We start from the raw sequence: 23995 nt of genomic DNA, 5'->3' as shown, positions 1-23995 counted from the left end.
GGGCACTGAGGGGGGCACTTGACGGGATGAGCACTGGGTGTTATTCTGTATGTTGGTAAATTGAACACCAATAAAAAATAAATTTATTTAAAAAAATAAAAATAAATAAAATTTGAAGAAAAAAAAAGTACATGTCTTGGTTTATCCTCTTCATTTCCTTATCTTGCTCAAGTTTGATAAAGCCAAAGCTAGAGGTCACATTGATGGAAAGTTAGTGCCCAGGAATCTTTAAGTTTCATGGTACAGTTGATTTCAAATAAGCAATGCCTTGGGAAAGTGGAGAAGGAAACAATCGGCTTTGCCTGGGGAGGCAGAAGAAACGCTATGGTGCTTGGAATACAGTATCTCCTCACCATCAAATGAGGGCATGTTCAAAAAGAAGGACTCTGAAAACAAACTGCTTAAAATTGAACCTCAGCTCCCCACTTCACCAGATGTTTGACTTTGCACAAGTTACTCGCCTCTCTGTGTCTTGGTTTTCCCATCTGAAAAATCAGGCTAAGAGCAGCCCAAATCTGGAAACAACCCTAATGACCATGAAAGAATGGATAAACAGACCATGATATATACACACCACACTGTGGAGAGTATTGCTCAGTCATCAACAGGGATGAAGTATTGAGACATACAATATGGATGAACCTCAAAAACATTGTGCTCCGTAAGTAACCATAAGCAAAAGGTCACACATTGTATGATGCTCTTTATATGCAATGTCCAGAGTAGTTAAAGCTATAGAGATCAAAAGAATATTGATAGTTCCCAGGAGGAGGGGGTATGAGGAGGGACCAGTTCACTGGTACAAGGCTTTCTGTTGGGTTGGTGAAAATGTTTTGAGGAAACAAGACAGAAATGGGCATGCACAACATTGCAAATGTACAAAAAGCCACTGAATTGTATGTTTCTAGATGGCTGATTTTATGTTATGTGAATTTCACCTCAATAAAAATACTCACTGGATATGTTAGACAGATTTGACATAGCTGAGTAGTAAATTAGTGAAATGGAAACTAGATCGCATTCAATTACCCAGGCTGTAACAGACAGACACAGTATGCAATATTACCATAAATCTATTGGAATGGCCAACATCCAAAGCACTGATAAAACCAAACACTGTAGGATGTGAAGCAACAGGAACTCTCACCTATTGATGGTGGGGATGAAAAATGCTACAGCCACTTTGGAAGACAGTTTGGCAGTTTCTTACAAAACCTACCATGTGACCCAGCAGTTATGTTTTTGGTGTATTCTCAAATGTGATAAAAACTTATGTCGACACAAAAACCTACACGTGGATGTTAGTTTCAGCTTAATTCACATTTTCCAACATTTGGAAGCAATTAAGATGTCCTTAAGTAGATGAATGGATAAACTGTGGTATCATTTTCATACAATGAAATATTATTCAGCACTAAAAAGAAAAGAAATATCAGGTTGTGAAAAAACATGGAAGAAGCTTAACCTGTATTACTAAGTGAAAAAAAAAAAGCCAGTTGGGAAAATGCTATATACTGTGATTCCAACTACACGACATTCTGGAAAAGAAGAAACTATGGGGACAGTAAAAAGATCAGTGGTTGCCCAGGGTTCGGGGGGAAAGGAGGGGATGGATAGGCAGGGCATTGAGTATTTTTAGAGCAGTGAAAGTATTTTGTATGACACTACACTGGTGGATACATGTCATTATATATTCATCCAAACCCATCAAATGTACAACATCAAGAGTGACCTCTAACGTAAACTATGAATTTGGAGTAATAATGATGTATCAATGTAGGTTCATCAATTGTGACAAATGTACCACTCTGGTGGGGGATGTAGACAGCTGGGGAGGCTATGCATGTGTAGGGTCGGAGGGTATATGAGAACTCTCTGTACTTTCTGCTCAGTTTTGCAGAAATTGAACCTAAAATTGCTCTGAAAAATAAAGTCTATTTAAAAAAAATTGTTAAGATGACCTGGGTTATAAATTTAATCACTATAAAATGGCTTAGACCTTTTGTGCATGCACATGTGCGTGTGTGCACATGCACACGTGTGCACACGCATGCAAACATTTTAGATGGACACATGCCAAGAAACATAAATAAAAAAACATTATTTCAGTCACAGAACGTATGTTAGAAAACAGTGACACCATATATTATATTTTACAAAACGCAGAAGATCTTCAACTATGTCTATATATAATACCAGACCTTACCAACAATGTGAAAGAGGAATTGATTCCAAATCTGAAAGAAGTTTCAAATACCTTATTTTTATCATTACACAAGTTGTGAGACATGAGACCTTGACCAATTGATACTTTAGGTACATTTTGTCTCCAAGGACTTTCCAATTTGCAAAGCCATGATTCGTAGCTTAAAAAAAAAAATTGAACTCGTGGCACAGATAAACAGATACTGTGGAATCTATTCTATCACTTACAAAAGAATTTGAGCTAATTACAGGAGGTATTACAAAAAATAGTTTGTGTCATGAAGGACAACAATCTAGCTGTTATGCTGAAAATCGAATTTCATTGTTGTTTTAAACCAAGAGTCCAGGGATGCCTGTGTGGCTCAGAGGTTGAGCATCTGCCTTTGGCTCAGGGCATGATCCTGGGGTCCCAGGATCGTGTCCTGCATTGGGCTCCCTGCATGGAGCCTGCTTCTCCCTCTGCCTGTGTCTCTGCCTCTCTCTGTGTCTCTCATGAATAAATAAATAAAATCTTTTGAAAAATAAAATAAAAATAAACCAAGAGTCCAATATTTCCCTTACTCTTCTTTCCACTGTGTGATACATAATGAGAGCATGGGTAGTTAGGTTTCTAAAGTAGATCCTATGTCGACTATCGTGGATAGGGCTATTAATGTCCTTCAGTAAATATGTGCAAATGTAGTGAATCATTGTAAGTTAATTTTGTCGGTCTCACTAGAGGTTTCTAAGTTTTATGGATCTTTTCAAGGAACCAGATTTTTGTTTCACTGATTTTCTCTATTGTCTTCTGTTTTATATTTCATTGATTATTGGGCTTTATCTTTAATGTTGCCTTCCTTCTGCTCACTTAGGGTTTATTTTGCTCTTCGTCTTCTTCTAGTTTCCTGAAGCTGAGAACTTAGACTATTGATTTGATGGTTTCCTTTTACTTAACGGAAGCCCTTAAAGATATGAGTTTGCCTTTCAGCAATGCTTTAGCTTCATCCCACAAATTTTGGTATGTTTTATAAGCATTTCCATTCAGTTCGATTCATTTCTTGATGTGCTGGAACATTTTCCCTTTAGTCCATAGATTGGGTGGCCTCCTTACCAATGAGTGCCATTAAAAGTCCTAAAATCATTTCAGCAGAGATAGGGCAGATCTCCTCCTTACTGCCTGGTGGAGGTATAATTTAATTATACCTCCCGAACTTCCACGTGATTGATTTCCACTAACATAGGAGGGGCAGAATGGCTCCTGTTTCTTCCAGTCAAATGTGGAATTCTAGGCTTCCCATTAGACCTTTGCTGGCTTGCGTGGGGGCGAGTCCATGGGTTGTTCTGTGGTAGTTGGCTGAAGTGGAACAGTTATTGTCAAAGGGTTTTCCTCCTGTCTTGCTAAGCTGTCACTTTTTTGACCCTTGTGCTAGAGACGGCAGCCTTTTGTTGCAGCTGTTTTGTTTTTGTTGTTGTTGTTGTTGTTGTTGTTGTTGTTGTCCTTGTTTTCATTGTCATGGTTGTCATCATCACTGGTTTGCTTGTGCCTTTTGTCATTTCTGGGTAGCTGGCTTCCTCAGCTCAAAGTCTGGGATATATGACACGGACAGAAAACCAGGGGAACTCACCATTTTGTCCTTCCTTTGGTTCCGAGACCCCTAGTTGTTCTGCCTACTCCTCTCCACTTTGCAGAGTCCTGTGTTTATTTTATATATGGTGCCTAGAGTTTTAGGTTGTAGTTAGTGGGAAGAATAGGGAAATGTACTTCTACTCTATCTTCCCAGAAGCTTCAGAAGTCTCTGTATGAATTTAATTATAAGTCCTGATTTTTAGCATGTGTTTGAATTTAAAATTAAATTTAAATTCAATTTTAATCCAACTTAAAATAATTGAATTTTAAATTAAAATTAAATACAGATTTTGAATTCAATATATTTGTCCTTGACTAGAAACTCTAATTGGAAGAAATAAGCACATCTATTTAATACACTATTTGAAAAGTATGCCCCCAAATGCATGTGCTTTGAAGAAACAGAAATTTATATTCAAAAGATTCCCGGATAAATCAGGAATAATTAAAACAATTCTATCATAAGTAAAACCCAGATTTTAGGTTGAAATAATAGTTTGGAAAAAAAAAAGAAATAATAGTTTTGAGGGGCAATTTCTCAGTCTGTAACTTTGGATGTTTTCCCCAATTTCTTTTATTTTTATTTTAAAAAAAATTTCCCCCAATTTCTAAGGTATATCTACTTCATTGAAGTTAATATTCAGAAACATACTTCAGCTTCAATAACCAAATATGAGCTTTCCTATAAAAGCTGTTAAAATGACAAATGAGAAATTCAGTAGATGTGTCAAATTTGTCACTTGGTAAATGCATTCATTTTCGGCAAGTTGATTTTGTTGTCACCCAACATCACGAAGCATAACAGGGGGCTCTTCTCCTGGCCACTGTCCATCTGTGCAAGCACACGGAGGGAGGAACTCATTGTTGGCCAAATGAGGCAAATGAATTCTGAATCTCTTAATTTGGGTCACCGTAATAGATTTTGCGGGTTTGTGGCATTTTGGAGGTTTGTCAATAGTAATTAGAGCTAATATTTTGGGGGCATTCGCTATTTGCCAGGTAGTGTGCTAAATGTTCTATAAACATTGTCACATTTAGTACTCACCCCCGTGATTATTCCAAGTTTTGAAAACTGGAAATCTGAGACTAGGAGAAACTAAGTAATTTGCCCAACTAAGAAGTGGTAGAACCAAGTTTCAAATTAAAAATCATCTATCTTAATTGTCACTTGTGGGCTCCTTGACAACTTTACAGACATATTTATCCAAGGTTCCAGAGTTCCTTGAGTAATCAGGCCCTGAACAAACAGGTTGTATGTTAGCAGGCATCTCTTGCAGTTCAAAGGGTTTCACATAAATAGACATTATATGTAAACTCAGATTTTATAAAGGCTACTGTGGGACTCTTGGGTCAACGGCCAAGTGATATTTGTTGAGTATGCAGAGATTGATTCAAAAGGAGAAAGATGGAGCTATATTTCCATTCTGTGGTGTGAAGAGTAGTCTTTTGGGTCTCTTCTATGTTTTGCTCAGAAGTCTATCAATAACCAGCAGGGCGGTGGGCTGCATCAATATAAAAATAAACCATTTCAGTGTAAAGTACTAACTTGGTGCTATGGAATTATGAAAACTGAGACTGGCTGTTCAAATGGATCTCTCTTTCTAACTCTTCATATGGGAGATCTCTGCAGTTCTTCATCTGCCCTCTTATTCACTTGAGGCTCTCAGCTTCCTGAAGGGATTAGGGGTGAAATTAGTTGTGACCAGAGATATTAGTCCAGGCTTGCTGCCAAATATCCTCGTGAAGACCTGGTTATATTTAAGACATGGAGGCCAAAACTAACTGCCACTGAACTGAATTAAGATTTAATTTGGTGACTGGGGTGCCTGAGTGGCTCAGTCAGTTAAGCATCCCGCTCTTGATTTTGGCTCAGGTCATGATCTCAGGGCCATGGGATTGAGTCCTGCCTCAGGCTTCATGGTCAGCAGGAAGTCTGCTTCTCTTCCTCTCCTACTGCCCCTCCCCCTGTGTGCTCACATGGTCTGTCTCTAAATCAATAAATCAATAAATAAAATCTTTTTTTTAAAAAAAAGATACAATTTGATGACCAGATGCAGACTTGGCAATCATTACGCTTTAAATATTCCAGTTAAATTCATTTATTTTCAAGAGTGACACCTTTGAGATCAAAGATAGTACCTTATATATCTTTGCTCCCACAGCTCCTATTGTGGTCCCTTTCACGTGGTCAGTGACCAACAAAAGTCATTTGTCGAGAGACATGTAAGTGCAAAGCACAGCAACAAACACCATGATAGACAAGCACAGTGAAAGGTTGTACTGGAAGCCGGCCAAAGCCGGCAGAGGAAGAACCTCTGAAAATTCTGTCTTCCCTAAAATCCATGAAAAAAACTGGCAGAAAATTTCAGAATCAATGTTTTCAGAACTCTGGAAATTCACCAAAAGCATGCAACAACCTCAGTATGTTTATTCTAGAGAGACAGATGAATCTCAGTAGGAAGAGTGAGTTTTTGGTGGCATTTTAACCGGTCATATTCCCATGCCCCTCTCTGCAACCCTGTGATAGCCTTGACTCTGGACAGTCTACAATTGCAGTAAAAGCCAGCAGCTTGGCAGCTGCCAGAGGGAACAGAAAGGAGATGGGCCTCCTGCAAAGTTTCATTCCCAGACAACTGTCATCATTTGATCTGTCTGGTTGTTTCCTGGATGACCCCACTCACACGGCTGTCTGTATTTGGACTGACTCAGAGCTTGCCCATTTGAAGTGCCCATTCCCTGGGGGCATTTGTCAAAACATTTAGGAGCAATTGTTTAACATTGCAACCGCCTCAGGCAGTAGGTAACACTTGCGGTGAACAATAAGTGAACCTAAACCTTCAAAGGAGAAACTGAGGAATAAGATGTCTGTAGGGACTTTAAAAAGCTATGACATTATCCCTATGAATCTGGAAGGCCGGAACCATTCCCAAGACTACAGTATGCTCTGGAGAGACCCCAAAAGGCCCCATGCTCTCAACTCTGCTTTATTTTGAGGCTCTGAGAAAGCCGGAATGAAGGCTGACACAGAGTAGACAACTGCCTGGCTGAGTGTTGAAGGCATGCCCAACATACACACAGGGCTCCATGTCAACAACTGAGCATCTTAGCAGCTACAATCATTTAAAGGCACCTCTGCCCAATCATTAGATTGTTGTGCCCAAGATTATGTATCCGAGAAACCACCAAGGAGCTGACACCAATGCAAACGCATGAGGGTTTATTTACAAGCTGGAGCTTGGGTCCAAGTATACTCCACACAGCAGTGCAGGGGCTTGGACCCCACGGTGGGTTACAGCTGGGTTTTTATGGGCTGGTCTAGGGTATTTTCAGAAGGGGTGGAGGAATTTTTTTCATTCTGATATGGGGGAAAGGGTGGGGGAGTTTCTTAAGATCTGTTTTCCTTCCAACACAGGATTTTCTGTCTCTGTCCAGGGTGTTTTGAGCTCTGTAATCTTTCTGATATGGGATTCCCTGTCAAGGACATTCTGCAGTTTTTCCTGTAAAGTTCAGCTCTTATTCACAGGGGCCTGGGATGGCTGTACTTGTGCTAATGCTAAACTTGAGGTGGAATGGCCTTAATTTTCTCGGCCTCCACAAGATAACCACTAAGCTAGCCAAGCAGTGAATTCAGTGGCCACATGCAACAGAGGATATGGACTTTACAGAAGTAGTTCAGAAAAGTCACTAAGCAGACCAATGACAACAAGGATACCAAAAACGAACAGCAACAATAAAACCTGGAAAGGGGGCAGAATCTGAATTCTAGAGTTGCCACGTTCTATTACTTAGAATAGATGTCCAGCTTTTGACCAAATCCTATCTGGCATGCAAAGAAACAGAGAAGTATGGAGCATACGCAGGGATACCCAGACATTGGACTTACTGGACAGAGACTTTAAATCAACTGTTGTAAATATGTTCAACATCTAATGGAAACCATGTCTTATGAATTAATGGAAAGTGTGAGACTGATGATTCATTAAATAGACACGTCAGCAAAGAGATAGAAATCGCTTTAAAAATATCAAACAGAAATTCTGGAGTTGAAAAGTACAATAATTACAACGAAAAATTCACTAGACAGTTCAACAGAAATTGCAATTGAGATTAAAAAGAATCACGAAACTTGGAAGTTAAAGCCAACTGGGGCAGTACAGTCTGAGGAAAAGAAAGAAAAGATAATGAAGAAAGATGAACACGGCCTCAGAGACCTTGTAGGACATGATTAAGCACACCAGCTTATGCATAATGAGAGTTCCTGGAGGAGAGGAGAGGAGAGGAGAGGAGAGGAGAGGAGAGGAGAGGAAGGGGAAGAAAGAATATTAGAAAAACAATGGCTGGCCAAATATTTCCCAAATCTTATTACAATTATTAATCCAGAGAAACCAAAAGATCTGAAACTCCATGGAGGACAGACTCAAGGAGATCTGCACCTAGAAACAGCTTAGTCAAACTCCTGGAAACCAAAGACAGTGAGAGAAGGTTGAAAGCAGAGATACAAAAGCAGCTCATCACATACAAGGGATTCCCTAGTAAGATTAACAGCTGACTTCTCACCAGAAACCATGAGGAACAGAAGGTAGTGGGAAGTCATATTCAAAGCACCGAAAGAAAGACTCAGCCAAGAATTCTCTATCCAGCAAGACTATCCTTCAAAGATGAAGGTGAAATAAACCCATTCTCAGATAAGGAAAAACTGAGTGAATTTATCACTGGCAGGCCTGCCTTACAAGAAATATTAAGAGGAAGCCCCCCAAAGACACCAGAGAGTGACTCCAATCTACATGAAGAAATAAAGAGCATCAAATACAAGTGCACAAAGCAATAATTATAGAACTATCTGGATAGGCTTAAAAGGCATAAAGGTGTAATTTTTATGACAATAACACTACAAAGGAGCTGGAGGGTCCAGAGCTATACAAGATCAAAGTTTTTACATAATATTGAAATTAAGCTGGTATTAATCTGAGTTAAATTCTTTAAGATTAAAATCTTAATTGTAATCTGTGAGGCAACCACTAAGAAAATAATTCAAAACTCTAGTAACAATAAGGGAATAAAAAGGGTAGGAGAGAAAATATTTTTCACACAAAATGGCACCTCTACGATGTGAGAGAAAAACATAAAAACTTGAGGAAAAAATGACAACGGCAGAAATAAATCCTACCTTATCATTAATTACATTACATGTAAATGAAACGAACAGTAAACGGCAAAGGAGCTATTGGCAGAACATCATACAGATAGAAAGCAGAATGGTGGCTGCCAGGGATTGTGGGGGAGAGAAGGGTAGCGAAGAGTTAGTGTTTCATGGGTACAGAGTTTCATTTGGGGTAAATGAAAAGATTCTGGAGATGAAAATGTTGATGGTTGCACAACGACGTGAGTGTACTTAATGAAACAGAGGTGTATGCCAAAAAATGGTTAAATGTTAAATTTTACATCATGCATATTTTACCACAATTTATAAAAAGGAGGGGGGGAAAAGGAAAGCCATCCCCTGCCCATTGTTTGGGAAACTAAATATTATTAACCTGGCAATACGCCCCAAACACATCTATAGATACATCGTGATTTCCAACAAAACCCCAGCTGACTTCTTTACAAAAATAAGCTGATCTCAAAACCCTCATGGTAATTCAAGTATTCCAGGATAGCCAAGGCAATCTTTAAAAAGAAGATTAAAGTTGGAGGCCTCGAACTTCCCAATTTCAAATCTTACTAGGAGGTTCCAGCAATCAAGACAGTGTGGGCTTAGTGTAAGGATATTTGTATAGATTAATGGAATCAAATTGCAAATCCATCAAAAAAACTTTCACACTTACAGTCTATTGATTTTCAAACAGGTGGCAAGGTAATTGTATGGGGTAAAAAGGAATGTTTTCAACAAATGTTACTGGGACAACTGGATATCCACATACAAAAGAATGAAATTGGACCCAATCCTTATTTCACTCCATATACAAAAATTTATTCAAAATGGATCACAGATCTAAATGTATGAGCTAAAAGTATAGAACTCCTAGAAGAAAGCATAGCAGTAATTGTCATGACATTGGTTTAGGCAGTGTTTTCTTAGATATACCACCAAAAGGCCAATGAACAAAATGAAAAGATATGCTGGGCTTCATCAGATTTTTAAAAACTTTATTTGCTGCAAATAATACCATCAAGAAAGTGAAAAGAGAACTTGCAGAAGGGGAAAAGTATTTGGAAATCATATAAGCATAAGGGACCTGTACCAAGATGATATAAATTAGTTTTACAAACCAATGATAAAATATATAAACTCCTTGAGAAACGGGGAAATTATGTGAATAGTCGGTTTCCCCAAAAAGATTAGGGAAATGGCCAAGAAGCACTTGAAAAGTAACTTGATGCCATTCATCCTTAGGGAAATGCAAATAAAAACCACAATGAGAATCTATTTTACTTATGCCCACTAGAATAGCTAAAAACAAAAAGGCATGAAATCATAAAAATGATTGTTGTTGATGATGTGGAAAAATTTGAATCCTCAAGCATTATTGATTGGGATGTAAAATGGTGCATATGCTTTGGAAAACTGTCTGCCATTCTCTCAAATATTAAACACAGGCTTATCATATAACCAAGCAATTCCAGTCCTTGGTATAAACCCAAGAAAAATTAAAATATATATCCACATAAAAACTTGCATACCAATGTCCACAGCAGTATTATTTTTTATTATAATGCCCCCAAAGTGGAAACAAAACAAATGGCCATCAACTGATGAATGGATACATAAAATGTGATCTATCCACACAATGAAATGTTATTTGGCTATAGAAACATAGTACTGGAAAACACTCAGGAAGCTGGTAGAGTAGGAAGAAACTGAAGATGACATATATAAATGGAAAGATGTACCATGCTCTCGGAATGGAAGAATTAATATTGTCTACATGTTCACACTACATAGAGCAATCTACAGATTCAATGCAATCCCTATCAAAATACCAGCAGTATTTTTCACAGAACTAGAGCAAAGGATCCTAAAATTTGTATGGAGCCACCAAGGACCTTGGATAGTCAGAGCAATCTTGAGAAAGAAGACGAAAGCCTGAGGTATCAGAATCCCAGATTTCTAACTATACTGCAAAGCTATAGGTCGTCAAAACAATATGGTACCAGCACAGAAATAGACACACAGATCAATGGAACAGAATAGAGAGCCCAGAAATAAACCCACATATATGTGGTCAATTACTCCATGACAAGGGAGGCAGGAACATACAATGGGCAAAGGCAGTCTCTTCAAAAAATAAAATAAAATAAAAGCAATCTCTCCAAAAAGGAGTCTTTGGGAAAACTGGACAGCTACAAAAAACTGGACAGTGCAAAAGAAGGAAATTGGACCACTTTCTTACACCATACACAAAAACAAACTTAAAATGGATTATAGACCTAAATGCATGCCTTGAAACCATAAAACTTCTAAAAGAAAACTTGGGTAGTAAACTCATAGACATGGGCTTTAGCAATATTTTTCTGGATATGTCTCTCTAGGCAAGGAAAGCAAAAGCAAAAATAAACAAGTGGGACTATATCAAACTAAAAAGGTCTGGCACAGTGAAAGTAACCATCAACAAAACAAAGAGGCAGCCTACTAAATGGGAGAAGATATTCACAAATGACATATCCAATAAGGGCTTAGTATCCAAAATATATAAAGAACTCAGAAAACTCAATACCAAAAACAAGCAAAGAAACAAAGTAAGAAAAAAAAAACAAATAAACTGATTTAAAAATTAACAGAGAAAAAAAAAAAACAAAAAAAAAACAAAAAAATAAAAAATAAAAATTAACAGAGGACCTAAATAGACATTTTTCCAATGGAGGTATACAGATGACCAACAGACACATGAAACGATGCTCAATATAACTAATCATTAGGGACATGCATATCAAAACCAGAAGGAGATACGGCCTCACACCAGTCACAATGGCTAGTATAAAACGGGAAGAAATAACAAGTGTTGGTGAGGACGCGGAGAAAAGGGAACCCTTGTGTACTGTTGGTGGGAATGTAAGTTGGAAATTTCTGAGTTTTCACTCTGGAAAACAGTATGCAAATTCCTCAGAAAATTAAAGATCACACAATCCAGTAATTCCACTTCTCGATATTTACTCAAAGAGAACAAAACCACTAATTTGAGAGGATTTATGCACGCCCGTGTTCATCATAGCTTCGTTTACAATAGCCACAATATGGAAGTATATGTTAATAGACAAAGGGATAAAGAAGATGTGGTATATATACACAATGAAACTTTATTTGGTCATTAAAAAAAGCAATGAACTCTTGCCATTCGTGACAACATGAAGGGCCCTAGAGGGTATTGTACTAAGTGAAATAAGCCAGACAGTAAAAGACCAATACCATATGATTTCACTTATATGTGCAACCTACAAAGCAAAGCAAACAAATGAACGAACAACAGCAGAAATAAGATAGAAGCAGACTCATAAACATAGAGAACGAACTTGGTGGTAGCCAGAGGGTAGAAGGTTGGGGGTGGTAAGCAGAGCAGTCAACTACTTTGGGGATGAAGAGGCACAAACTTCCAGTGATGAACTAAATGGGGATGAAAAGTACAGTGTAGAAAATATAGTCAATAATATCATTATAACTTTGTATAGTGACAGATGATAATCACATTTATTGGAGTGAGCATTTTGTAATGTATGTAATTGTCCCATCACTATGTTGTACACCTGAGATGAATATAATACTATATGTCAACTATACTTCAGTTAAAATAAATGCATAAATAAAAAATTTTAAAAAGGAATGAAACACTGATACATGATACAACATCGATGAAACTTGAAAACATTATTCTATGTAAAAAAAAAAAAAAGATAGTCACAAAAGACCACACACATTATGATTTCATTTATATGAAATGTCCAGAAGAGGCACATCTGCAAATTCGGAAAGTAGATTAATCATTGCTTAAAGCTCAGGCGATGCAGTTGTGGAATAAAGGGGAAGTGGCAGGTAACGGACATAGAGTATTTAACATGTGAAGATATTCTAAGTTTATTATAGTGATGGCTGCACAACTCTTGGATTTGCTCAAATAAGTTGAATTGTAGAATTTAAATGAGTTAGTTGAATCTTGACAAACTGTTCTAAAAAATGGGGAATTGAAGCTATTTAAAGCAAAATAACATGGATTGGATCATCACAAGCACATCTTTACTAAAAGAAAGGTTAGTTAAAGGGAATTCTGCAGTCATAAGTAAAATGATACCACACAGAAACTTGGATTGGCCAAAAGGAATGAATGAATAAAACACATGTACAGATATATAAAAGATATCATTTTCTCATTTAAAAAATGATTGAAGATAATTGGCTACTTATAACCAATTAATATGAAAGGGCAATGGTGTTTACCACATATGTAGAAGTAAAATATATGCAGAGGATGCCAGCAAAATGCCAGAGGAGCAAATGTCACTGTATGTGAAATGGTGTCTCTTATTTGAAGGTAGAGTATGATAAGCTAAAGGTGCATATTGTAACCCCAAGAGTAACCATGAGAGTAAAATAAATAGTGATAGGTAACAAATGAGAGGAACAAAGAACAGAGAACAAATGTGACAAATAGTAAACTACTATCAAGTTTGTGGTTTCAAACAAAATGTATTGATAATTACACTAGATTTAAAGGACCTAGACACTTGAAGAAAAAGATACATTGCCGGATGGAAAAAACTAAAACCACACTATATGCTTTGTACAACAACTTATAGATAGTATATACAAAGATGCAAATAGATTAGAAATTAATAGGTGAGAGTGTAGAGAATACTAATCATGCAAATACTAATCAACAGATAGCCGAGTGTGTATATGATTATCAGGCACATCATACCAAAGGATATGACCAGAGGCAGAGTTGGATATTACATGAAGACAGACTCTGTGTTGGGTCTTAAAACAAGTCTCAAGAAATGTATAGCGGCTGAAATCATACAGAGCAGATTTTCTGACTGTGACAGCAATAAATGATAAACCAATAACATAAACATAGCAAAAAAATCCCAAATTTCTTGGAAATTAAACAAGAAATATTTTCATAACCCATAAGCCAAAGAAGACATCACAAAAGAAATTAGAAAATGTTTTCAATTGAATAGAAATGAAAGCACAGCAGAACAAAATTTGAGGGATGCAGATAAAGCAGTGCTTACAGGAAAATTTATTGCATTAAATGCTTATATTATAAAAGAACAAGGGCCTCAAATCAATAACGTATGGTTCCAAAATACAGTAAAGAAGAAGAGTAAGGTACACGGTGGGGGGGGGGAGGCCCATTAAAAAGAATATAGAATATATAGGTAGGTAGATAGATGATAGCTAGATAGAGATCTCCAGAACCTGTCCCTAAAGAAACACATGCATCAAAATTACTAGATCAAGACTTTACAAGAACTCTTTTAAATATGTTCAAAGAGCTAAAGGAAAACAGAGACAAAGAGCTAAAGGGAATCATGAAGATGATATAGGAATGAAAGGCTAATAGCAACAAAGACAAATTAGTTTTTAAGGTGCCGAACAAAAACTCTAGGAATGGAAAATACAGTGCCTGAAATGATAAATTCACTAGAGGGTTTCAACAGCAGACTCGGACAAGCAGAAGAAATAATCAATGGACTTGAAAAGAGATTATTTGAAATTATTGATTCTGAGGAGCAAAAGGGAAAAAGGAAGAATCAAAGTGAAGAAAGACTAAGAGGCTTCCAGAATTTCATCAGGTGAAACAATATATGCACTATGGGAGTCCCAAAAGGGTAAGGGAGCATTGAATAAGAGAGATTATTCAAAGAGATAATGGCTGAAAACTTACCAAATTTGAAGAAAGACATACTTATTCGAATCCAAGAAACTGAAGGATTCAAGCAAGATAAACACAAAGACACCCACCCCAAGACACATTGTAACCAACCTGTCAAAAGCCAAGGACAAAGAGAGAATCCTCAAAAGAGCAAGAGAAAAGTGATTCATTATGTATAAGGGACCCCTAAGAAGACTACTAGCAAATTTCTCAGCAGAATCCTTGACATCCGGAAGATAGTGAGATGATATATTTAAGTGCTGAAAGAAAAGTACTGTCAACCAAGAGCACTATATCCAGCAACACTGTCCTTCAAAAACAACAGAGAGATTAAGGCACTCCCAAAGAAACAAAAGCTGATGGAGTTCATTACCACTAGGCCTGCCATGCAAGATATGTTAAAGGGAGTCCCTCAAGTTGAAACTAAAGGACTCTAGACAGTAATTTGAAGCCATGTGAATTGTCCTATAAGTTGTCCAGTAAAGGTAAATATATGGACAGATAAAAACGTATGTTACTGTAATTTTCATTTGCAACTTTATTTTTGTTTCCTATAGAATATGAGGGAGAAATGCATAAAAAATAATAATAAGCCCATGTTAATGGGTACACAGTATATAAATATAAAAGTTGTGAAATCAATAATATAAAAAGAGAAGCAAAACTGTAAAAGGACTAGAGTTTTTGTAGGCAATTGAAGTTAAGTTGGGATCAATTTAAGATATATTGTCATACTTCAGTAGAATGTTTGATGCAATTCCCATGGCGGCCACAAAGAAGATGTCTACTGAGTACACACACAGAAAGACAAGACGGGAATCTAAATGTGAAACCACAAAAAGCAACTAAACATAAGGAAGAAAGTAATGGAGGAAATGAGGAACAAACAAATTGCAAGGAATACAGAAAACAAATAATAAAATGAAAAAATGTTTCCCTACCAGCAATTACTTCAAATGTATCAAATGCATTAAACTCTTCAATTAAGAGACACAGATTGGCAGAATAGTTTTCTTAAAAAAATGATCCAACTATATGCTATCTACTACAAACTCACTTAAGATCTAAGGACACACAGAAGCTGAAAGTGAAAAGATGGGAGAAGATTCTCCCCTAAAATAGTAACTAAAAACAAAAACAAAAGAGCTGGAGTGGTGATACTAATATCACACAAAGTAGGATTTAAGAAAAAATACTGTCAAAAGAGACAATGAAGGTCATTATATAATGATAGAGGGGTCGATGAACCAGGAATATATGATAATTATAAACATATTTGCACCAAATATCAGAACTCCAAAATATATGAGGAAAACATTAGCAGAATTGAAGGAAGACATGGTCAGCTCTACAATGATAGGAGGAGACTTCAGGACTCACACTTAGTGATGAATAGAACTACCACACAGAAGATCAACGAGGAAATACAGGATTTGAACAACCCTACAGAGCAATGGTATCTAACAAACATACAGAGCACTCCACCCCCAAACAAAAAAAATACACATTTTTCTCTAGTGCACCTGGAACATTCTCCAGGATCAACCGTATGATAGTCCACAAAACAAGCCCTAATAAATTTGAAGAGATGGAAATCGTGCTAAGTACTTTCTTTTCCCAATCACAATGGAGTGAAACTAAAATTAGCAGCAGAAGAGAAACTGGAAAATACACAAATATGTGGACATTGAATTTGTAATTCAAGATTTTTTCATAAAGAAAACTTTGGTCCTAGATGGCTTCACTGGTGAACAGTATCACACATTTAAAAGGAAAAAAATACTAACAGTCCTACAGACCTTTTCCAGAAAATCTAGGAGAAACACTGGCCAATTCATTTTATGAGGGCAACATGAGTTTTATACAAAAAAAAAATAGAAAATGACATTACAAGGGAAAGAAAGCACTACAGACTAATATCCTTGATGAACATTGAGGTAAAACTCACTAACAAAAGTTTAGAAATTTGAATCCAAGGACATGTGAAAAGTATAATCCGTGACCAGGCATAGTTTATCCTAGGAATACAAGGCCATTTTAACATTTAAAAAATACATACAGTATTTTGCCATACTGAGGGAATGAAAGAAAAGAAATAATTATCACAATATACAACAGAACAGTCATTTGATAATATAAAACATCCATTCGTGGTAAACAAAATAAATAAATAAAATAAAAATAAAAAAACTAACAAACGGACAAACAAACACACCCACAGCCGGTAACTTACGAGCATGAGGGAACATCCTCAACCTGATAAAGTAATTCTACCAAAAACCTGCTGCTGACATCATAATTAATGGTGAAAGACTGAATGCTTCTCCCATAAGATTAAGAATATGGCCAAATGTCCACTCTTACTGTGTCTATTTGATGTTATATTTCAGGTCCTAGTTGATGAGATAAAGCAGGAAAAGGAAATAAAAGGCATGCAGATAGAAAAGGAAGAAGTAAAAAGCTGTCTTTATTTTCACAAATCAGGTTGTCTACAAAGAAAATACTAATCTAGGGAAAGAAAAAAAAACAAGAAACAAAAATCATCTCCCAGATCTAATAAACGATTTAATAAGGTCACAGGATACAAAGTCAATATAAAGAAAAGTTCTTTTTATTTCAATATACTAAGAACAAATAACTGGAGATGGAAATTTTCTTTTTTTATAATAAATTTATTTTTTATTGGTGTTCAATTTACCAACATACAGAATAACACCCAGTGCTCATCCCGTCAAGTGCCCCCCTCAGTGCGCGTCACCCATTCACCCCCACCCCCCACCCTCCTCCCCTTCCACCACCCCCAGTTCGTTTCCCAGAGTTAGGAGTCTTTATGTTCTGTCTCCCTTTCTGATATTTCCCACACATTTCTTCTCCCTTCCCTTATATTCCCTTTCACTATTATTTATATTCCCCAAATGAATGAGAACATACGCTGTTTGTCCTTCTCCGATTGACTTACTTCACTCAGCATAATAGCCTCCAGTTCCATCCACGTCAAAGCAAATGGTGGGTATTTGTTGTTTCTAATGGCTGAGTAATATTCCATTGTATACATAAACCACATCTTCTTTTTTTTTTTTAAACCACATCTTCTTTATCCATTCATCTTTCGATGGACACCGAGGCTCCTTCCACAGTTTGGCTATTGTGGACGTTGCTGCTAGAAACATCGGGGTGCAGGTGTCCCGGGATTTCATTGCATCTGTATTTTTGGGGTAAATCCCCAACAGTACAATTGCTGGTTCGTAGGGCAGGTCTATTTTTAACTCTTTGAGGAACCTCCACACAGTTTTCCAGAGTGGCTGCACCAGTTCACATTCCCACCAACAGTGTAAGAGGGTTCCCTTTTCTCCGCATCCTCTCCAACATTTGTGCTTTCCTGCCTTGTTAATTTTCCCCATTCTCACTGGTGTGAGGTGGTATCTCATTGTGGTTTTGATTTGTATTTCCCTGATGGCAAGTGATGCAGAGCATTTTCTCATGTGCATGTTTGCAAATGACATATCAGATAAAGGGCTACTTTCCAAGATTTATAAAGAACTTATTAAACTCAACAGCAAAGAAACAAACAATCCAATCATGAAACGGGCAAAAGACATGAAGAGAAATCTCACAGAGGAAGAGATGGAAATTTTCTTAAATGTCACTTATAATAGCAGCAAAATAATTGGAATATCTATTGAGAATTTTAATGTAATCTGTGCAAGACTTATACACAGATACCTATAAAATATTGCTGAACGAAATTAAAGACCTAAGTAAATGGAGATGTGCTATGTTCATGGATCAGAAGACTCAAAAAAGTTTTAAGATGCCAATTCTCTGGTAATTCTTCTAGCGGTTCACCATAATCACAATTAAAATGAAAAGCTATCTCAAATAGCTTTTTATGTGGAAATGCAAAGGACATAAAATAACCAAGGCCATTTGGAAAGGAACAAAGATGGAGGACTCACACTACCAAGTTCCCTGACTTAATATAAAGGCATGGTATTCATGATAGGGTGGTACTATAAAAATACTGTAAAAATAGATATATGGATCAAAGGATAAAATAGCCCAGAAATAGACCTAGACGTATATGGTAAGTTGGTTTGTGGCAAAGGTTCTAAGGTAATGAAATTAACTAATAATTAACTAGTGGTACTGGGAAAAGTGTATCTCCATACGGAAAAAGAAAGCACAAACAAAACTTCAATACCTCATGCTGTATGCAGAAAATTAACTCAAAATAAATCATAGATCTAAGTGCACATTATAAAATTGAAAATCTACAAGAAAACATATGAGAAAATTTTTGTGTCACGAAGTTAGGCAAAGATATCTTAGGTAGAACATTCAATCAAAAAAGTGTGAATCACAAAGGGAAAATAATCAATGGACTGTTATCAAAATTACAAACAAACACCAACAAAACAAAACAAAACAAAACAAAACAAAAACCACCCTTTTGCTTCTTAAAAAAACAGAGTTCAGTATCTCTGTGTCGCACCGTTTTCTACTTCTGTACTGGAACCTCATGACTGACCTTGACTTCTACTTAATCCCCACAACAGGGTCTGCTTATTTTTCGGTTACAAAAACTCACTTTATTGCCTTGGGTTTCTGCTTGCAAAGCACTCCCCTTTCTCTATTTCCTGGTAACTTCTTTCCTCACCCATTTCAGGCATGCCTTCTCTGGGAAATCTCCAAGACTCTCTTCTAACTCCCAAGGTTGGGTGGCTGTCCCTTCTTGGTCCTCCCAAAGCCATGTAAAGTTCGTTCCATTGCTCTCTACTGTAATCATCCTTTTCTCAGCTTCCCTTGCACAGAGTGGCTTGAAGCAGCAACCAAGCCTCATTCATTCCTATAACCCCAGGCCATGGCCCACTGATAGGCCACCAGAGAAGATTAGCCTTGTATCCTGACAGTTATATAAGAGATGCTTGCTTAAACCACACTATTGCTTCAGAAACCAAATAAAAGATTCTGAGGCAACCTACTTCCTCTTTCCCTCCCAGATCCTATTTGCAAGGAAGCTCCCTTAGAGTCAGTGGCCCAGACTCTCATGGTTCTCAGTGGCAAAAAGGGAGCATAAATAGACAGCTTCACTTGAAACCCAAGTTCAAAGATGAAATTTCATATAGCAGAGCTAGGCAACAATGAGCCCTTACCTCACTTGTTTTGCTTTCAACCTAGCCCAGCCCAGACCCTTCCCCTCTGTCCCTTACATTTTCCAAGCTACCCATGAGGCCCCAAACCACCTGTCCACTACCCACTGGATGCTGACTCATAGACATGGTATCTCACATAACCCACTGAGAGAAAAAGCTCTGCTGTTGATTGGACTATGGATGCCATCACCTAGTTCATTTGCTTTAATAATTCATTTGGATCCGCACAACCCCCCCCCATCAGAGTTTTGATGTACATAATCCTACGAATCTAACTCTGGGGAGGGCCCACATGAACACTCCTGTCTATGGCATCCCCATCAAATAACAACTTACCATCTGCCTGAACACCTCTGCTTTTTTGGTCAGCGAACAAAAACCTGGCTTGAGCCTTCTGGGAGGTTCAGAGAAACTAAGAGAAAGAAAGAAAGAAAAAGACACAGGAGGGGTGGGAGTAAAAGGCACAGGAACGGGGTGGGGGGATGTCACAGAAAAGAAATGTATCCACTGCTTGGGCACAGTGCACTAAGCTGTAGGAGGGAGAAAAGACAGGGCGGGGCTGGAGGGGCTGGAGGGGTGTAGAGGGGCCAGGCCCTTAGCCTCTTTCCCCTTAGCAGAGTGAGGAGTTCTACTGGTCTCTTCAGGGAAGTCCTGTCCATCACTACTGGCACATCACACTCTCCTAGAAGTATGATCTTCATTCCCTTCCTTCCACCTCCTGACCTAGTGAGTCTGCTTTCCCTGTTATCCTGCAGTGTCAGCCGCAAGGGGCTGGGGTTTGACCTATAGCAGTCCCTGCTGTATCCCTCGCACCTGGAATAGGGCCAGGGATGCACGTAATACTTGTTGAATGAGTTAATGAATGTCAGGGAAGGCAGGGACCACTAGGATGAGGCTATTTACTCTTTGTGTTTGTTTGTTTGTTTGTTTGTTTGTTTGTTTGTTTGTTTTCCAGAATGGGAAAGACACCAAGGAATGTGGTTTTTGGTCTGACACTACAGAGGATACATCCAATGGCACAGGCTCACCTAGAGAGCCTGCTAGTCCCTAAGGGTCTTGAAGGAGCTGGTTCCAGAGTACCCTGCCATGTTTCACCAGGTCCTTCAGGTGAGAGCTCAGAGCCAGCCTCTGCCTCTCTCACTGCTCACAACCAAGCCAAGCATGCCTCCCCTTCCTACTCAACCCACGAAGCCCCCAGGCCAGGCCTGACTTCCCCAGAGTTCCCAAGGGTACAGTTTGTCACTCTGCTTCGCCTTTGTAGGGAAGGATACCAGACATTCGGAAACTGAGACCACGGGGTCCACAGAGACAGACCCATAAATGGTGATCGAGCCCCCTTCTGCTGCCACATGCTCCCTGCTTTCTCCAGTTTCTTGGTCACTGGGCCTGAAATAAATGCTGGCACACTTGACCGTTTCTGCTTCAACTTTTCAACACTGTAATTTGCAACACTGACTCCAGCCTTAGGTGAATTGGGGGTTGTCAGTTGTGGTGGTGGGGTGGCAGAGGGAGGGAGTTAGCATCTTACTTAGCTCAATAGGCTGTACACCCTCCTTCTTGGGGCACTGCTGATGGTTCTTCAGTCACGGTTGTGATAGCTTTAGCCAATGAAGAGTGAGTGTTTCCCAGGAGGCAGCTCTGACCCTAATGGGGAAATGACTGCAGAAATGACCCAATACCACACAGAGTTTTCACATTCAAAAATGACTGGGCAGGGCTTATATGGAGGGGAGGGGGGAGGAACACGTGCAAAAAGAATCTCTGGAGCCTAAGAAAAACTGGTTGACTCATAAGCGTATAGTCAGCTCCCAAGCACCCGGACTCAGGCACAAGATTGGCAACCTCCTCTCTAAGTACGGATTGTTCATTTTCATGATAAGGGTGTTTTTCCCCCTTCCTGAGGTGACCTTGATATGTACTGCAACATAATATCAGTAGAGGAGGTCAGTCTATCAGAGTGGTTGGAGCATATTTGTCCCTTTAACCCAACAACGTGTAGAAGCCCTGTTAGATATTGCAACACCCCAAATCACACGCAAAGACATAGGCTGTGCTCTTTAATATCAAAGAGCCTAACTAGCACACAGGAACACCAAAATATTATTTCCTCCTAACTCGCATAGTCCTCTACACAAAGCCAGGAGAGGAAAAAGTACTTGCACAGGGCTTGCTGTGTGAATTAATTGTTCTTTAGTTTTTCAGAGGTTCAATACCTTTAAACACTAATGAAGCTCCGGTGGGGTAGGTTTCAGGCACCAAACAACATTTGGGAGGCCCATAGCCCTTTCATAGCCCTTTTCCTATATCCCTGAAGGGCAGCCAAGACCTGAGAGGAACAGAACAGAGGAAGCTGTTAACTTAGTGTGACTGGTTTGCTTTGTGTCTGGTGTTTCTGCAGCCATTCCTGATGGCCTAGGAACCACCTGTCTTCCCACAATGCCTCTGTTGTCCTAACCTTGCCCCTAACTCAGCTCCATATTGCTGCTTCTCCAAAAGGCACTGAGACCTCACACCATGGGTCTCAGCCCTGTCCAAAAGAGGAGAGGAGCTCCAACAATTAGGGCCTGAGGAGACTATTGGGCATTCACTCCTTCATAGCTGCTGTCACAGCAAGTCACCGGACATGACTGGGGGTGTTGGGGAGTGTGTGTGTGTGTGTGTGTGTGTGTGTAGGATACGAATATTTGTGGAAACAAGAAATGATATGGTAAAAACTGGTGGATAAACATGGGACACAACTCGACAGCCAACCCTGAAACCCAAGCAGCAGAGATGGGAATTAACAAAGCAGGACTTAAGGGATCCCTGGGTGGCTCAGCGGTTTGGCGCCTGCCTTTGGCCCAGGGCGTAATCCTGGAGTCCCGGGATCCAGTCCCACATCAAGTCCCGCATCAGGCTCCCTACATGGAGCCTGCTTCTCCCTCTGACTGTGTCTCTGTCTCTGAGCCTGCTTCTCCCTCTGACTGTGTCTCTGTCTCTCTCTCTCTCTCTCTTTTTCATGAATAAATAAATAAAATCTTCAAAAACAAAAACAAAGCAGGACCTGGCAATAAGGAGCCCTCACTTCTGTTCTTCGTCCTCGGCACAATCCCACCTTATCTAAGGATTTTCAAATCTGAGAATTTTATTTTCTAAGCTCCTCCTCCCCAGGCCCAGTGCCACCTACCCCTACCCACCAGATGCTGACTGATCACCCAGACACAACCCTACACATCATCTCTTGAAAGGAACACCTCTGCTGTTGATGTGAACTCAGGTTGGCATCACCCACTTCGGCCCCTCCTAGCTTTGATGTGCCACATGATCTTCTCTGCCTCCCACTTTGTACAGGCCTTTGAATTCCACAGCCTCAGAGCAAGAGTTAATTTCCTCTGCCAGCCTCAGACTCACAGGATATTCCCCCTTATGCCTTCCCATTAACATCCCTGTTCTCCCTTTCTGGGGGAACCATGATCTTTCTGGCTGACCTTGAGCAAGCCCTTCCCTCTCTGCGGGCTCAGCATTTTTAGAAGTGATTGCCTGTGTTCTCAGTCAGTCATGTTCTCCTAGCTGTGCACATCCTTAAGCCCTCTGATTCTTCTCTGGCTGTGGAAGGCTCAGAATCAGCCAAAAAACAAAACAAAACAAAACGCAAAGCCCTCAAATATGCCTCCCCTTACTGTCCACCATGACTGGGAATGAGTGAACTTGTACACTTTAAAAGGGGCCCCATTACCCTTTGAACACTCTAAGCACACAAAGGCCAATTACATGGTGGAAGGGGACAGAGAGGTCAGTAGTAGGGAAGGGTGTTCGTCAGGAATTTTCCATCTTTGTTTCTAAACTATGACTGAACCCGAGTTCTGAGCTCTCCCCCTTTGCTTACATCCCTACCCTCACCCCTAACTGCATCATGTCACAATTCTTGAACCTGAGGGGATGGCTCAGGTAGGTGAAGAGAATGGATAGTTCCTCGGAAGGGGGCATGGGATCAGCAGGATCTCCCAGCTCTTATGGTGAATAGGATGACCATTGGAGTGCGCAAGCAAGCAAACGAGCAAGAGATGAACCATGTTCTTTTTGGTCTCACCTACCCTCATTCTCTCTGTTGCTATATCCCAATGAATTCTGGGCAGCCTTAGGAAGGTGGCAGTATTTGTCCTCAGCTCTGCCAAACATTA

The 23995-nt window shown here is 39.1% G+C and overlaps 1 protein-coding gene and 1 long non-coding RNA gene across 3 annotated transcripts in view; one reads left to right on the top strand and one right to left on the bottom strand.

Moving 5' to 3' along the window:
• Positions 1 to 21382, bottom strand: part of LOC140627226 (doublesex- and mab-3-related transcription factor C2-like) — a 30749-nt gene extending 9367 nt beyond the window's left edge. The window contains exons 1-2 of one of the 2 annotated variants that reach the window (XM_072815284.1): positions 21364 to 21382; positions 20172 to 20247 (exon numbers count right to left, since the gene is read on the bottom strand). The gene's annotated coding sequence lies outside the window, so the exon portion shown is untranslated. Of the gene's footprint in view, positions 1 to 20171; positions 20344 to 21363 lie in introns of those variants that run through there. The other variant, XM_072815283.1, reaches the window with a different exon arrangement.
• LOC140627227 (uncharacterized) lies at positions 20401 to 21231 on the top strand. The gene is made up of 3 exons (XR_012026074.1): positions 20401 to 20561; positions 20791 to 20942; positions 21097 to 21231. It is a non-coding gene; the product is annotated as an uncharacterized lncRNA (long non-coding RNA).
• Positions 21383 to 23995: the final 2613 nt, after the last annotated feature.

This window comes from Canis lupus, chromosome X, assembly GCF_048164855.1.
Source record: "Canis lupus baileyi chromosome X, mCanLup2.hap1, whole genome shotgun sequence".
NCBI classification, from domain to species: domain Eukaryota; kingdom Metazoa; phylum Chordata; class Mammalia; order Carnivora; family Canidae; genus Canis; species Canis lupus.
The sequence above is the reverse complement of the archived record's forward strand: the minus strand, read 5'-3'. Positions and strand labels throughout refer to the sequence as shown.